At 43.2% G+C, this 6,250-nt stretch overlaps 1 pseudogene; it reads right to left on the reverse strand.

Moving 5' to 3' along the window:
• Nucleotides 1-635: 635 nt before the first annotated feature.
• Nucleotides 636-3,770, reverse strand: LOC119335947 (annotated as a pseudogene).
• Nucleotides 3,771-6,250: the final 2,480 nt, after the last annotated feature.

A 6,250-nucleotide genomic window follows, 5' to 3' on the forward strand; every position in this document is an offset into this window, starting at 1 on the left:
CCCCCCCGACATACATGACTTTATGAGGTGACTTTTTTTGCATTGAAGGATTAATGCAAATTAGTAAATTACTAGTACATACATGACTTGCTGATGTCAGACAATTTCAGTCGGCGGCTATCAATAATTGAGGTTACGTGGATATAAAAGATGGCTTTTTCTTATTTGATTAAGAACCCAATAAGGGCTCGTTATTTTTCCTAGATACTCCCTACTAACATATGAACAAATCCTCAACATTTCAACGGCATTTTAATATTTGCATACATAACCATAACTGCTAAAATAAACTTACAACTTACTCGTTGTAGGTAGTCCACGATGGACTACCAAAGGCTTCTTTTCAAAGTCAGAGATCAATCAAGCACCCCTCAATTAAAACATTTATAATGTAATAAACCATGACAATCTTGGATCTAAGGATCTCACACATAATATATGTAAGGCCAAAAAATAAAGAGATGATTTCTACCGCTCTCAGGGCGATACAATCCATGAAAAAAGTTATTCACAATTTGTTCACACGCTTTGTTGGATATATACACTAACGACTTAGTAAATGTGACCATAAATCAAAAGACATTTTCGTCGAGTAAAAAATGCACACATGTATGCTTTGGTAAACAAATCATATGTGTCAGATCAAATAAAAGACCATGTTACTTCCATATGCATATTGCATCATTCAAATGTTCACAAACACAAAACTAGTACAATTAAGATATCTATGCTCTGTAGTACAAAGTAATGCAATTTGTGAAAAGTAGTACAGTCCCAACGAGCTTTTCTTATTCTAATGTGCAAAGATACAATGTAATAAATTCATACGCTAAAAGGAATATATCTGAACATACATCACAAGATAGATACCATGTTGTTTGCGTCACTTCAACAATATATCTTTGACGTCCACCCGTGGAATAGCTCTGAGCTGCAGGTCATATCTTCGTCTTATTATTAATCCAAATTTCTCAGACATGTCAAATGAAGTCAGACAAGCCCCTTCAGGAAGCATCCAATTGAAGTGATACAACATGTTTGCCAATGTGATGTGCACTGTCGACATGCCAAAAAACATCCCAGGGCACTGTCGCCGCCCAGCCCCAAAGGGAATAAATTCAAAATATGTCACATTATAATCCATATTGTTGTTCTCAAATCTCTCGGGCTTAAACTCTTCAGGCTTTTCCCAATATCTTGACTGGAAATTGCGAAGACATTAACTAATACATTGGTGCCTTTAAGCATGTCATAACCCATAATATTGCAATCATCTCTAGCCATGCGGGGGACTAGAGGAATGGGTGGATGCAACCTCAGAACCTCCTTGATGACCATCCTCATGTAGGGGAGTTTAGCAATGTCACAATTGGTAATGATAGCTCGGTCTTCACCAAGCACCTCTCGGACCTCTAGTTGTGCTTTAGTCATGGCTTCGGGATTGTTCACGAGTTTCGACATAGCCCACTCCAAAACGGTTGTGGTGGTATCCGTACCACCAGCAAACATGTCCTAAAATGATGATCATGACATGTACAATTATAAATTATACATATTGAAGTGGAATTTAAAGCCAATAGCGCCCACAATGTTATATTATCAATACTATGCTATATAGTATATTTGCCAAGGGCCAAGACAAGGATAACTTCCACATAACTTGTTTAAGAGTTAGGTGTGTATTCTTTTCTATATATTTATGTGTCATGTTGGATCATGATTTATATTGACTTTCATGTTGTAGGGCGTGTAGTGCTTGTGCTCATTGAACCAAACATGCACACGTTACCAAAATTTCAGGGCATTTAGCTCATGCCTTAAAACTCCACACTCCTGGCCAACCATGTCTCACACAACAATTTATCCTCCTTCACCGAGTACGTTGTCATCGTGTTTGTTTCAAAGTAAACAATGAGAAAAAAATGGCAATGCCATTTGGCCGGACACTTGTCAGTCATGGTGTCCTCCCTGGATGGCGTTGGCAGGGGGCGAAGGATACCTGGGTTGAGGTTGGATCCAGGGTGGAATGACATCATAGTCCAAAGAGAGCGGCGCGGTCGAAGGCGGAGGTTCGGCAAGGCCTGGGTGGCAGCCGGGGTGGTACATCGGTGGCAGTGGCCTCCAAGGGTGCAGATACAGAGCACAAGGGGAGGGTCAGAGTGGGAGGGAGGGGTGGCTCCGGGTGGGGTATCCCGGGGTGTCGGAGTCAGACGTGGTGGACATCCAGACTCCCCCAAACCTCTCTCAAGTTTGGTGACCATTGTTGATAACAAAAATTATCTGAACTGTCCGATTCAAACATTTGAGGCGAACTGATGATCCGCGTCGAAGTTGCCCTATGGGAAGACCAAAGAAAGGAATAGATGACATAACCTTATCTGTATGTATTTTTTTTGCGGGATATCTTTATATATTTTTAAAGTAAATGAGAGATTGTATTCTGTTTTTGGTTAATATATAATAGAAAAATAAATAGATAGATAGATAGATAAGAAAGAAAGTGATATGCTGGTAGAGAGATGGTCAGTAAATCGGCAACCTAATACTTCTGTGTTTTCTTGGAGTTCCAAGAGCATATTTTCATTTCTGTTGTATTGTGTTAATTGTGTTTTAGTTAGTTATTAGTACTACTTTATAATAGGGGGGAATAGATAGATACTACTCGGCTTGTAAAGTAGGAGTACTTACAAACATGACGGCGCCTATAATCTCTGTGGTTAGAGGGAATTCCAACGAGTCCTCGGCTTGGAGCCTGAGCAACACTTCCAGCAGGTCCTCATCGTCGGTGCTGCAGGAGCCATCGCCGGCAGCTCGTGCGGCCTTGCGCTCGTCGAGGATGTCAGCGATGATGCTCTGCATACGGCCGTAGCTCCTCCTCATTCGCCTCTCGACGCTGCTAAGCCACCGCACCAGCCGCGACGAGGGGAAGATGTCGACGAGGCAGAAGCCGGTGACGAGCTCCATGGCCTCGCCCAACTCGCGGATGTACTTGTCCCGCTGCGCGACCTTGCCGCCGAAAACCGCCCGCGAAACGACATCGTTGCTAAGCATCGCCACCTTCTCGCTGACGTTAACCGTAGCGCCGGCGCCGCCGCCGGCCGAGGCGCTGACGATGGAGCGAAGGAGGTTGCCGATCTCCTCGGTCCTGACGCGCTCCATGCGCCTCGCCTGCTTGGAGCCGAGGATCTCCATGACGCACACCTTGCGCATCTGGCGCCACGCGTCGCCGTAGGGGGCGAAGGCGATGTCCTTGCCGCCGCTGCCGAAGATGTCCTGCGTCACGGTGCGCGGCCGGTCCGCGAACGTAAGGTCGTTGGTCTTCAAGACCAGCGCCGCCACCTCGGCGCTAGAGACCACCATGGTGGCGACTTCGCCTAGCCTGAGGTGCATCAGCGGCCCGTGCCGGCGAGACAGCTCTGCAATGGTGCGGTGCGGGAAGGCGCCAACGACGTGGAGGAGGCTGCCGACGATGGGGAGAGTCCATGGGCCTGGAGGCAGCTTCTTATTGGGGTTGTTCCTGCGACGGGAGAGCTCGAGAAACCAAATTGCCAGTAGCGTGAATCCGGCTATGAAACACAAGCTTAACCACCCCTCCATGGCAGGCAGCTTGTTGGCTTGCACCTTGCAGAGACGTGATGTGCTTTATATGTATGTACTACTAGTAAGTGACGGCCTCGAAGTTTGGTTGGCATGTATGCAACTCTGGAGCATCATATCGTCAAGCCAAACTAGTAAAATATGATAGCTGTTGAGTAGTAGAAACAAATACAGTAGGGATGGACTTTGATGGTCACCTATGTCGTGGTCCGTGGGAATTGAAAGGGAATATATATACCCCCTCCCTTCTAAATTAAGTGTCCCGATCTTAATGTAATTTTGTACTACAGTTAGTATAAAACTGAGACAGTTATTTTTATTTTGGAAGCGGAGGGGTATGATATAACGTCCGGTTATGTATATAGCCTGCCATCAGCTGCTTTGATGCAAAATAATCACCTCCGTGCGGAGACAGAGAGGGAGGAAGATCGCTGGAGAAAATAAAAGACAATCATGTAAGACAATGGCGATCATAGCCAGTACTTAGTTCAATAATCAACAACCAAAGTATGTAATTAAATGCCCGCTACTCTACAACTTTGCTCTCCCAGGCTGCAGCATGAGAATGGTATGGCATAGGCATTTCATCAATCACATGCACATGTGTAAGGTGATTCCTTGGTTCAACTGTTGTCATGCATGAATGAACTATATAAAGCAGAGAGGCCAATCACAATCAGAATAAACCTTTGAGGCCCTGTGTGGCTCGGTTAATTAAGGAGCACCCGCGGAGGCCTGAGCGCTACACCCGTATGCGGACGAATCTTTCTCCAACTATGACGACTCATAATTTTATTTTATTTTTTTGAGAAAAATGACGACTCATAGATGATGGGATGGAAAGTGTCCGAGCACGTGAAGAGGACTACATTTGAGAAGGGTGGGGCTGGGCCTAGGAAAATATAGAGCCGGTCAGCCTGTCGCCTGCGATTCCTTTTTCAATCTACTCTAATTGCTCTGAGGATGGAGAGCAAATCAGTAGGGACTAGGCACTAGGGTTGGTAAGGATGCAATGGGTACGTACGGTATGGGTGGTCACTACGAGCACAACAATACATACCCATGTTTTTCAATGCCACAAAATCCTACCTATACCCTGCCCATCTAGGGTAAAATCATGCACATGCCCATACTCTACCCATCAGCGAGATCAACATAATAATGAAGGGTGGTGGCGTAGTTGCCAGCTCCACGTGTAGTGTAGGTGCCAACGAAGAGATTTCTAAGGTTGGGGAATTGGTGATCGGAAGGAGGATGGGGGTGGAGTACTGTTGGGGGAGTGCGGCTGAGGGTGGAGCCGTGGAGGTGGACTATGGTCTGGCCTTCGAGAACTTTGAAACTTATAGATACTCGGTAGCTTAGGGTTTATATATATATGGCACCTACTCCCTCCGTTCCTAAATACTTGTCTTTCTAGAGATTTCAACAAGTGACTACATACGGCGCAAAATGAGTGAATCTACACTTTAAAATATGTCTATATACATCCGTATGTTGAGTCCATTTGAAATGCCTAGAAAGACAAGTATTTGGGAACATGCATATCCAAGAGCACAAAATTGTGGAATATCATACATTCTTCGCTCGCTGCGAAGAATAGTTTCATGCGAAGGTTTCATGCATATCATCAATCATAGTGGTGGATTAGGGGCGACCGCGTGGCCCGGCCCATCTACACACTGGTGATACAACGGGTTTCTTTAGCTTCTCTAAGTGTATTTCCTCTTATTGGTTTTTGGTCTTTTTTCTGTTCTTTCGTTGCCCTGTTTTTTCTTTATTTATTTTATTATTTAAAATTCATGAAAATGTTAAAATTTGTGAATATTTTTTATCTGTGAACAATTTAAAAAATTTTCTTAAACATTTATTTATTTATTTTTTGACATTTTTTAAATTTTGTAAGCATTTTTAAAATCATGAATAGTTTATAGTCTATGACTATTTTCCAAAATTCATGAAGATTTTTTTAACTCGTGAATATGTTTTCGAAGTCCACAAACATTTGTATACCACATGAGCACTTTATTGAATATAATAAAATAATTATATACTTTTAACTAGTTTTTGACAAGATTTTCTAAATAACGTTAAAAAGGGCAAAAAAATTGAGCAACTGACTTTTCCACCTTTTTTCCTTCAAAGCAAAGAACGGATGAGTAAACCATAGCCAAGTGAACACCATCCGTAGGAAACTAGTAGTTTTTAATCGTGAAGGATAGGAGGACCCCAAAATTGTACTAATGTTCAACCACCTAGTTAGGTGGGGTTCCTGCTTCCCTAAAAAGGGTAGGTTCCCTCACTGTCGATGGGCACAAAAATCTATCCATGATCCACCCATGCAAACGGAATATGCATGCTCATGGATAAATTGCCATCCTTAATAAGATACAGCGGACGCAGACATCACAAGAAGAATGATTTGTACAGAAATAGCAAAATCGAATTGATATATTCATATATATGCATGTTTCAAACACATAACAGAAAACCACGAGAAAAAACTTAATACGAGGCTAATTAGATGAGCCCGACGAATAATGCTCATACTATAACATTTTTTTTCTACCGGACTTGAAAGCGGGTTGAATGCGGTGCAGATACAGGTTGGAATACCAGATTATGGCGGATTTGAACGTAGTATGGTAACAGGCGA

This window comes from Triticum dicoccoides, chromosome 7B (genome assembly GCF_002162155.2).
Source record: "Triticum dicoccoides isolate Atlit2015 ecotype Zavitan chromosome 7B, WEW_v2.0, whole genome shotgun sequence".
Lineage (NCBI taxonomy): Eukaryota > Viridiplantae > Streptophyta > Magnoliopsida > Poales > Poaceae > Triticum > Triticum dicoccoides.